The sequence below is a fragment of the Ursus americanus genome, chromosome X (assembly GCF_024610735.1).
Source record: "Ursus americanus isolate L20-20 chromosome X, mUrsAme1.1.p, whole genome shotgun sequence".
NCBI classification, from domain to species: Eukaryota; Metazoa; Chordata; class Mammalia; order Carnivora; family Ursidae; genus Ursus; species Ursus americanus.
This window is the reverse complement of record NC_142164.1, coordinates 85,878,576-85,889,534: the sequence shown is the minus strand read 5'-3', so window position 1 is coordinate 85,889,534 and position 10,959 is coordinate 85,878,576.

Sequence of the window (10,959 nt, the reverse complement as noted above, 5' to 3'; positions counted from 1 at the left end):
TAACCGACTGAGCCACCCAGGTGCCCCTTGAAATCTAGTGGAATTTTTCCTGCTGAATTTTGAACTTCTTTGGGACTGATGACCCCTTTTATCCTCTCACCAATTTCCTCCTTTTGGAATGGGAACATCCAGCCTGTGTTTATCCTACCATTGTCTTCTGGAAGCAGTTAGCTCAGTGTCTGGATTCACAGGTTCACAGATGCAGAGGAATTTTGCCCCAGGTTGGACCATACCCCTGCCCCCTGCCCGATGTAGAGGACTTTGAATTTCTGACTCCCAGAACTCTAGGAAGTTTGTGTTGTTTGAAGCCGGTAAGTTTGTTGTAAACAGCAACAGGAAACTAATACAAAGGTAAACAGGTGCCAAAGAAAAAGTAAAAAAGAAGACAAAAGAAGGAATCAGGGAAAAAAATAGCCAAAAAATTTTAAAGACTATAGAAGATAAGAGGTTTCCTTTTATCATGCTCACGCAAGTAGAGAAAGAACATATCTCTAAATTTTTTTGCTTGGAAAAAGAGGGTTGAGAATATCTGTTTTAAATCCTAGGATAGCTGCCATAAAAGGATACTTATAAAATAAGAAGAGAGAGGTAGCATTTTATTATTATTTTTTAAGATTTTATTTATTTATTTGACAGAGAGAGAGACAGCCAGCGAGAGAGGGAACACAAGCAGGGGGAGTGGGAGAGGAAGAAGCAGGCTTCCAGCAGAGCAGGGAGCCCGATGCGGGCTCGAGTCCAGGACCCCGGGATCACGCCCTGAGACGAAGGCAGACGCTTAATGACTGAGCCACCCAGGCGCCCAGAGGTAGCATTTTAATGAAAAGAGTTGAAATTACCACTATTGGTAATCTTAAAAAAAGAATTTGTAAACAATGAACTTAGATATTTAGCTGAGGAAACTTCAACGTTTTTATCCCTAACATTCCATGTGAGTCTTTTGTATTTCTTCCATATCTTTACTTAATGATGTTTTTCTTTCTTTTCTTTTCTTTTCTTTCTTTTCTTTTCTTTTCTTTTCTTTTCTTTTCTTTTCTTTTCTTTTCTTTCTTTCTTTCTTTCTTTCTTTCTTTCTTTCTTTCTTTCTTTCTTTCTTTCTGTAGGCTGCATGCCCAACTCAGGGCTTGTACTCACGACCCTGAGAACAAGAGTCACATGCTGTACGGACTGAGCCAGCCAGGCACCCCCATATCTTACTTACTATGCTTGGACATCTCTTACCTTCTAGAACATACGGAATATTACTATGATAGTTTTAATGTCCTTGTCTACTTATTTTGTCTTCTCTGCCATTTGTGGATATGTTTTGATTAGTTTATTTTTCTCCTTATTTTGGCTTATAGTCCCCTGCATCTTCGCATGCCTGATAATTTTTGACTGGTTGTTAGACATTGTGAATTTTACCTTGTTAGTGGTTGCATATTTTTGTGTTCCTAACAAAATTTTGTGAGCTTTGTTCTAGGATGTAGTTGAGTTACTTGGAAACAGTTGATTATTTCGAGGCTTTGTTTTAAGCTTTGTTAAAGGAGACCTGAGTAGCCTTTACTGTAGTTCTCATTTTGTCTCATGATTTTGTCAATATCCATGTAATTACTCTCTCTGATGCCCTGTGAATTATGAGTTATGCCTCTCTGGCTGGTGGGAACACAAACTATTCTTGACCCTGTGTGAGTTCTGGAGATTTTTTCATCTGCTATTTTTGGGTTGTTCTCCACCCCAGCCTCTGGTAGTTCCCTTCTACACATGCGTGGATCAGCTCTCAGCCAAAGAGTCAAGGGAGCTCTGCGCACATCTCTGGAAAACTCTCTTCTTCAGTACCCTGTCCTGCAAACTCAACTCAAGGAGATCACCAGGCTTCATCAGGATTCTGCATCCCTGTGTCGCCGCCAGGATATTCTTGGAGCAGCAAGCTGGGGCAGTCAGAGGACTCAGCTCATTTGTCTACAATCTCTCGGGGATTACCACCCTGCGCTACTTGATGTCCAATGTTTGAAAACTGTTGTTTCATCTATTTTTTCCATTTAAAAAATGGTTTCGTGGCCTTGTTATTCCATTTTGAATGGAAGCAGAAATCCAAAATAAACATTTTTTAATATGCATCATCAAGGTGTAATTATTAAACCTTTCTTTAACTAATGCAAGATCTCCTTGAGAGTCAATAAATATGTACATCATTGACAGATAGTCCTGTAACGCATAATAAAGGTGGTCTCGTAATCTGTGACCAAAAGGAGGACTCAATCAGCAAAATGAGCTGGAAAATTACTTAGTTATTTGGGAACAAAATCAATTTATATCCTCACCACACAAAATACTTGAAATAAATGTCAGTTGGAATAAAAAAGTAACTATAAATCAAAAACAAGCAAACAGAAAAAATACAAAAAGCAAACACAACAAAAATAGATATGACTATTTGTTTAATTCCTCTATGCACAGAGTTTCTAGGTTTAAGTTAAAAACTGTTTAGGGGGGCGCCTGGGTGGCACAGCGGTGAAGTGTCTGCCTTCGGCTCAGGGCGTGATCCCGGCGTTCTGGGATCGAGCCCCATATCAGGCTCCTCCGCTATGAGCCTGCTTCTTCCTCTCCCACTCCCCCTGTTTGTGTTCCCTCTCTCGCTGGCTGGCTCTGTCAAATAAATAAATAAAATCTTTAAAATAAAATAAAATAAAATAAAAACTGTTTAGGAAGCACAGAATAATAGATCTGATTGAAGAAATTAAAAAAACCCTATTTCAAGAAATATTAAATGCAAACGAGAAAAGCTGAGAAAATGATTTTCAGTAAACCTTTATAAGCAGTGTTAATAACTTTTTATAAATTAAAGAGACATTGAAATTAACAGAAAAATGACTATGACCCCAAAAAACAAATGAGTTCATGTTACGAGTATAAAGTCCTCAAAATGTTAAATTCAATTACCGAGCAAGCTTGTGATAAATTACTGAAAATGGTCGTAATCAAATAACTGCAAACTAAAAGTAACAATGAGAAGCTATTTTTACCTATCAAATTAAAGAAGATTAGGAAAAGATGAAAGCCGAATTTGGCAAGGTGGAGGAAATTAAAGGAGTGCTGCTCTGTATTGCCAGTGGAAATAAAAATAAGAATTCTCCTTGTGAAAGCACTTTGGCAATATTTATCAACCTTTTTTTAAGATTGTACTTATTTATTTGAGAGAGAGAGAGCAAGCACGAGCCCGAGCGCGGGGCGGGGGATGGGGGGGAGGGGACAAGTGGACCGGGCATTGAGTGCACAACCCAAGGCTGGGCTCCCATCTCACAACCCTGAGATCGTGACTTGAGCCAAATCCAAGAGTTAGAAACTCAACTGACTGCACTACCCAGGAACCCCTACCCTCAGTCTTAAAAGTGTTATTCTCTTCTGATTCTGTAGTTTCACTTCCGGGAAAGCACGCTTAAGCACAAATAATTCTAAATGCAAACATCTATTTGTACATGGAAGAGTTCAAATTACAAGAAACTGGAAACAGTCTGATGTTGATTTGAAAATGGTCTATCTAAATAATAAAATGGTATGCTATCATTAATGACATTCACAAAGAATTTGGGGACAAAACATATTTATTAAGTTTAAAAAAGAGGAGGAGGGGCGCCTGGGTGGCATAGCGGTTAAGCGTCTGCCTTCAGCTCAGGGCGTGATCCCGGCGTTCTGGGATCGAGCCCCACATCAGGCTCCTCCGCTATGAGCCTGCTTCTTCCTCTCCCACTCCTCCTGCTTGTGTTCCCTCTCTCGCTGGCTGTCTCTATCTCTGTCAAATAAATAAATAAATAATCTTAAAAAAAAAATAAAAAATAAAATAAAAAAGAGGAGGAAGATCAAATATATGGTAACTATTCAACCATATGAAAATTTCATGGTACTTATAATCAGGATGATATTCACAAATACAGTATTGATTACTGATTGATTGATTGTCACTGGAAGCAAGAATATAGACTACTGTATTTTCTTCCTCACATTTCTCTGCACTTCCCCAGTTTTAACAATGAACACGTATCAGTTTTATAATCAGCAAAAAGTTAAGATGGAAAGATACCAATTTTCAAGATGGATTTAAAATTTCTTACAAGGTCTACTTTAAAATAGATCTTGTGTTTGGCATCTTCTGGGTAGTTCTACTGGTAAGGTATGAAAATCTTCAAATTTTCTGGTCTAAGAATTATCCTTATTGTTAACATTATTAATATTTTCATCACCTCCTGGAGCTGAAGATAAAACCTCATTAGTGATAAAATGTTTGGGTAGTAATTTACTTCTCAGGAAAGAGTTCTTCCTTCCTTCCTTCCTTTTTTTTTTTTTTTAAGATTTTATTTATTTATTTGACAGAGATAGAGACAGCCAGCGAGAGAGGGAACACAAGCAGGGGGAGTGGGAGAGGAAGAAGCAGGCTCCCAGCGGAGGAGCCTGATGTGGGGCTCGATCCCATAACGCCAGGATCACGCCCTGAGCCGAAGGCAGACGCTTAACCGCTGTGCCACCCAGGCACCCCCCTTCCTTCATTTCTATTCTTCCTACTTCATTTCCATTTTTGTAGCTCATTTACTGGTCTGCAAGGTCCCGGGGAGTAAAATCTTTGTCAGAATCAGTTCTGAAATAATGCCTCATTAGAGAGAGAAGGGCTATCACATAGACCAGGGTTTAAATTTACTGGCTGTACATCGGGAAAAGCTAATAAACTTTTCCGAGTCTCAGGAGTTTTACCTGCAAAATGGAGACAGTAAAACTCACTTCCCACAATTGTTAAGGGTTAAAATAACACACACAAAAACCAATCACTTAATAGGCATTCAACAAATTGTACGTATTATCGATGAGTAGTAGTAATATTTTGTAGGGTAAAGGCTAACCAAACATTTCTTGCTGACTAAGGGAAGGGCTACGCACTGAAATTATGCAATCAGTTTCACTCTTTGGCAAAAGAGGCACTTTTTAAAAAATCACTTTATCGAGGGAGGATGAACATACAAAAAGCTGTAGGTATTTAATGCATACAACTTGATGTGTTTGGAGATAAGTACACATCGGTGAAATCGCTGTCACTATTAATGCCATCAACTTATTCCTCACCTCGGAATGTTTCCTCCTACTCTCTTTGTTCTTTTCTTTTTCTTCGAACCGGTAAGAGCGCTTAATGTAAGATCTACCTTCTTAGCAAATGTTGAAGTATGCAACGCTGTATTGTGAAAAAGAGGTTCTGTGTTGTACGATAGAGCTACAGAACTTATTTTGCGTAACTGAAACTTTGCTCCTTTTGACCAAGACCTCTCCGTTTCCCCCTCCACTCAGTCCCTGGCAACCGCCATGCTGTTCTCTGCTTTCTACGTGTTTTGGCTCTTTTCGATTCTGCGTATAAGTGAGATCATGCGGAACTTGTCTTTCTGGGTCTGGCTCGTTTCCCTTAGCAAGAAGGAACTTCTAAGCATAATTTAATAGCGAAACAAGGGAGCTAGGGAGTGATTAGGGAGCACCACGAATCATCCTAGGATAACCTCCAGTCTTCTTACTTTGCCTACAGTCATAAATACAATAATGGAATTGTGAAATTTCAGGCACCAAGTCTTGAGGATCTCTCTCTCCACCACCACTTCATAGAGAGGGAAATCAAGACCCAGCGAGCCTAAGGTACACTGTCAGAGGTAGGACGAGGGCCGGAATAGGCTCTGTGGTTCCCAGGCTCACCTTCCCTGCATCTGTATTTCATGACAAGGAGGCGGGAGAGAAAAAGGAGGAGGGGAAGGAAGAGGGTGGCAATGGTGGCGGTGATGCTGTTAAAGAAAAAGGAATACTACACACATGAGGGCTTTCTACCTGGTTCTAGAGTGACACTGACTTACAGTAGCGTGTTCTTTTTAGAGAGCGAGAAAGGGCATGCATGCGTGAGTTGGGGGAGTGGCAGAGGGAGAGAGAATCTTAAGCAGGCTCCGTGCCCAGCGCAGTGCCCAGCGCAGTGCCCAACGTGGGGTTCCATCTCACGACCCTGGGATCATGACCCAAGCTGAGATCAAGTCGGACGCTTGACTGACTGTCACCCAGATGTCCCTACAAGAGCACGCTCTTCTGGGCTGACTTGTGTCCCTCCCCAAATTCATATGCAGATGTTTTAACTTTGGATGTGGGATCCAGGAGTCATGAGTACCAATCTTAGAATTAATGACGACTCATTGGATGGTTGTATGTAACTTTTGGCTTTGTTCCTTCATGGAATGGAGGGAATTCCAATTCCTTATATTCTCACAAAAGTCTTGATAAATGTTGGTTTAGAAATCAATCAACCGAGGAAAAACATTTGGTTATTTTAGGTCTTCTAGGCACATGTGGTCTCTATGTTTATTTGAATTTTTTCAAAGCAGACACAAAGAGTGATTAAGAATAAGCAATTTGCGTACAGACATGATGAAGTGATCTTCTCTCCCAAAGGCATTCTGCTTGTGAGAATTTGGGGGGCCTGGAACATGGCACCGGGGAAGTACAGTCCTACTTGCTGAAATAGAAATAATGCATCTGCTTTTTGGGAGTTAAAAAGATCATCTTCATTTTTCTTACCACACAGACAGATCTTTCCTTGGCAGACTGAAAACCCACCCAACAGCTTTTATTTAGTTTTGGGGTAAGTGTATTCTAATGACAATATCTCAGTATTCATAGTTATCAGGAAAAAGCAGAGTCTCACTGGTTTTAACAAAAGTTTTGTCAAAATTTAATATCCGACGGTCTTTATTTGCAAATTCTCTGCTATCTCTTATGGCTGTGCCATCCAATTATTTAATCTGTCTGCATCTCTACCAGAGCACAGCAAAGATGGATGGAAAGGTGTTAGTAGATTGCTAGGTGTGGGACTGTAGGTATAATCTTGTGACAAATTGCTCTGTTTTCAGTTCATACATGTGTGCGGGGATATTATGAAAGTAAATCAATTTCCTCCCCCAAAACATTGTCAAAGGCTAAAGGCAAAAATAAGGTGCTGCCTTCTGAGCCTTCCCTTGGCTACATGTAGTTCTCAAACTTCTCGAAGAAAGCCTTGTATGACTCTACCACGTAGTGTTTGCTACACAAGCTACTTCCAAATTAAGTCAATTAAAACAATCATTGTTTAGCTTATAATTCTATGGATTGGCAATTTGGTCCAGGACGGGCCGGGGAGGTTCTTCTGCTGGTCTTGGCTGGGCTTTCTCACATATCTAGGGCAAGGGTTGCAAACTTCTTCTGAAAAGGGCCAAATAGTAAATATTGTAGGTTTTGTGGGTCATAGAGTCTCTGTCGCAACTACTCAACCCTGTCAATATAGGACTAAAGAAGCCATAGGGCGTGCATGAATGGACGAGCGCGGCCACTTTCTAATAAAACTTAATTTGCAAAACCAGGCAGCTGTCTAGCAAACTGTGGTTGCCAACCCCTGGTCTAGAGTCAGATGCCGGTTGGCTGTGGGCTGGCTGGTCCGGAATGGGGTTAGCTGAAATCACAAGCCCTTTTCAAGCTTCTCTTTGCATCCTGTTTGCTACCCCCTATTAGCCAAAGCAAATCACAAGGAAAACCCAAATTCAAGGGGTGCAAAACTAGTCTACCCCTCTTGGTGGGAGGGGAAGAGTTTGTGATCTTTTAGCTCCCCACCAACCATAAGTCACTTATTTTTTTTTTAAGATTTTTTTTTTTATTTATTTATTCGACAGAGATAGAGACAGCCAGCGAGAGAGGGAACACAAGCACGGGGAGTGGGAGAGGAAGAAGCAGGCTCCTAGCGGAGGAGCCCGATGTGGGGCTTGATCCCGGATCGCCGGGATCACGCCCTGAGCCGAAGGCAGACGCTTAACCGCTGTGCCACCCAGGGGCCCCAATAAGTCACTTATTTAAATGACCTTCCGCAATATATACAGAAGAACCAAGACACAGCTAGAGCTGTAGTAGCCAGACGTCGGCTTTGGGTCCCTGGGTGCCCCCTCTGCCGGCAGAGCTGGAATTCACGAAATCTCTTAGAACGGTTCTTCCCAGGATGAAACGGTTAGATGGCCCTGGAGAGGTCGCCACCGTATGCATCTTATGTGCAGTAAGGGACCAACTGAGTAATCTGAGAATAAGAAAGTACCCAACTAGCCCAAAGCATCAATCACTACCAACAACATTAGAGCCACTTCTTTGGAGGTAACAATAGGGCGGCACCTGTCCCCAGAAACACCCACCCAATCAAAGTGCAGCCAGGCCAACAGAAAGCCTGACTTAGAGCTCAGATTTACCACCTGCCACCTTGCCAAGCACGTTATGACCCTGAGGGTAGCATGAGGTCTGCCAGCTGCTCTCCACACCTCTCGTGCTGCTTTCATGTCGTTTTAGAATGGTCTCTTCATTTCCGTTTTCTTCTCGTCATTGAGAGTCGGAGCATGTCTTATCCACCCAACATCAGTTAAAGGATCCCTCAAATGTAAATTTCGGGTGCAGATATGAACACGGTGGGGGAGAGCAAATGTAAGTATAGAGGGCCATTCTTAAGAAGGTGGGTCCTACGGTTCCTGGGTGGTTCAATGGGTTAAGTGTCTGCCTTCAGCTCAGGTCATGATTCTGGAGTCCCAGGATCGAGTCCCGCATCGGGCTCCCTGTTTAGTGGGGATTCTGCTTCTCCCTCTGACCCTCCCCCATCTCATGCTCTCTCTCTCTCTCTCAAATAAATAAATAAAATCTTAAAAAAAAAAGGTAGATCCTAGGGAGGCATTACTGAGGTCCGTTAACGGCAGCATGAAAACATCTCAGATCAAACGCAGCCCGTTTTCATAGTGCGCTTGGAGGACAGAGAGCTCATTAACTGAGCATCTGTCATGTGTAGGCCCACCTGGCATTCCTTTACTTAGTCTTCCTAAAAGCCCTTTGGCAGAGGTATTGTTATGCCCATTCTACAGATGGGAAAGCTGAGGCTCAGGGCATTTTGGTAAATTGCCTAAGGTCACTCTGCTAGTACATAACAGAATCAGAATAGAAACCCAAAACATGGTCTGACAACTCCAGCTGCTTCCTTCAAGATGGGAAAAATAACATGGGCGTTTCTTCCCTTATGTTGTCTCCTCCCTTCAGAGGAAGAAGCATTCATTTTCCAAAAGTGCGATACCCAAGCTTGCCTTCGTGCTTGGCCTGGTGAACTTTCCCCATTTCCCAGTGACTGTCAGAAACAACAGCAGTTTGGGGTTTGCATCATGACACATGGCGCACTCTCTACCCTGTGCTCCGAATCTTGTCATCTCTTGTTAGATTTAAGAGCGGCCCTGGGAAATCAACCATCTTGCCTGGCGTTCACTTCAAGGCTGGGGAATTGCCTCGACTTCTCTCAAATTGTTATTCTGTTCCTTTCTCAAGGTTCCCTAAGCAGAGAGTCCCTATCTTTTCCACTGGAGGCCTCTTCCAGTGTTTTCTCTCTTAAGAGAAGAGACTTTCCTTCTAATGAAGATCTAAAATACCTGCGGTTTTAACTTAAATCTATTACTCTACTTCTGTCTTCCAAGAAAATAAAGAGAAATTACCCAGTTCATCCCCACGAAAATCCTATTATATATTTCAAGATAGTAATTATCCCTTTGGCTCCTCTTTTTTTTTTTTAAGATTTTATTTATTTATTCGACAGAGATAGAGACAGCCAGCGAGAGAGGGAACACAAGCAGGGGGAGTGGGAGAGGAAGAAGCAGGCTCATAGCAGAGGAGCCTGATGTGGGGCTCGATCCCATGACGCCGGGATCACGCCCTGAGCTGAAGGCAGACGCTTAACCGCTGTGCCACCCCGGTGCCCCATCCCTTTGGCTCCTCTTGACCTCCTCCACCTTCCTTAATTAGTTTTTTGGCATTCTTTGGGAATGACAATCCTGATTGTAATCCTAGCTGTCCTCACCTTATCATGTGAAGCCATAACAAACAAGAGATTTGGAGTCAAATATTCTAGGTTTGCGCTTAGAAATTATTAGCTACAAATTACTAGCTTATTTACCTCTGAGCCCCACAATGTCCTCTTCAATCTTATATTTTATTTGCACTTTCCTTTTGAGGGGAGGTTATAGTTTGAAACTTAGGAAGTTTTATGTTTTTGTTAGAACCTAGTTACTGTGATAGACAGAATCATGCCCCCCAAAGGTGCTCCTGTCCTGATTCCTAGAACTTATGAATATGCTTTATTGTATAGCAAAGGAGAATTAAGGTTGCAGATGGAATTAGGATTGTTAATCAGCTGACCTTAAGACAAGGAGATCATGCTGGATTATCTGCATGGGCCCAACGTAATCACAAGGGTCCACAAAAGTGGAAGAGGGAGACAGAAGAATCAGAGTGAGAAGGATATTTCATAAAGGAAGCAAGGTCAGAGTGATGTGATATGAGAGGCACTCAACTCCCTTTGCTGGCTTTAAAAATGCAGGAAGGGGCCCATGAGCCAATGCGTGCTGTGTTCTCTAGAAGCTGAAAAGGCAGGAAAAATGAATTGTCCTCTGGCTTCTCCAAAAGTAATGTAGCCCTACCAACACCTAAATGTTAGCCTAGTGAGACCCATGTTATACTTTGGAACTCCAGGACTGTAAGATATTAAATGTGTATCATTTAAGCCATGACACTTCTGATAATTTGTCATAACGGCAATAGGAAACTCATGCAGTTACCTATATACTAATGCCTCTGTAAATACCCGTAGTCCCTTCTTTGTGCATACCGTCTACCGTGAGCAAGGTTGAAATCAGCTTGCAAACACTTTCTGCCCCTCTTCTCTCCCCTGGTGTATCATTTTTAAGTAATATCCTTTCGATCCCAATTTACAAAAGACAGTGAGCAAATGTATCCAACTCAATATGTACTCTACCCTTTTTCATTCAATTTTTTGAATACTACATTTACATCAGACATAACCATTACAAACTACTTTCTCCCTTCTTTTCTTTTTTTTTTTTAAGATTTCTTTATTTACTTAAGAGGGAGAGAGAG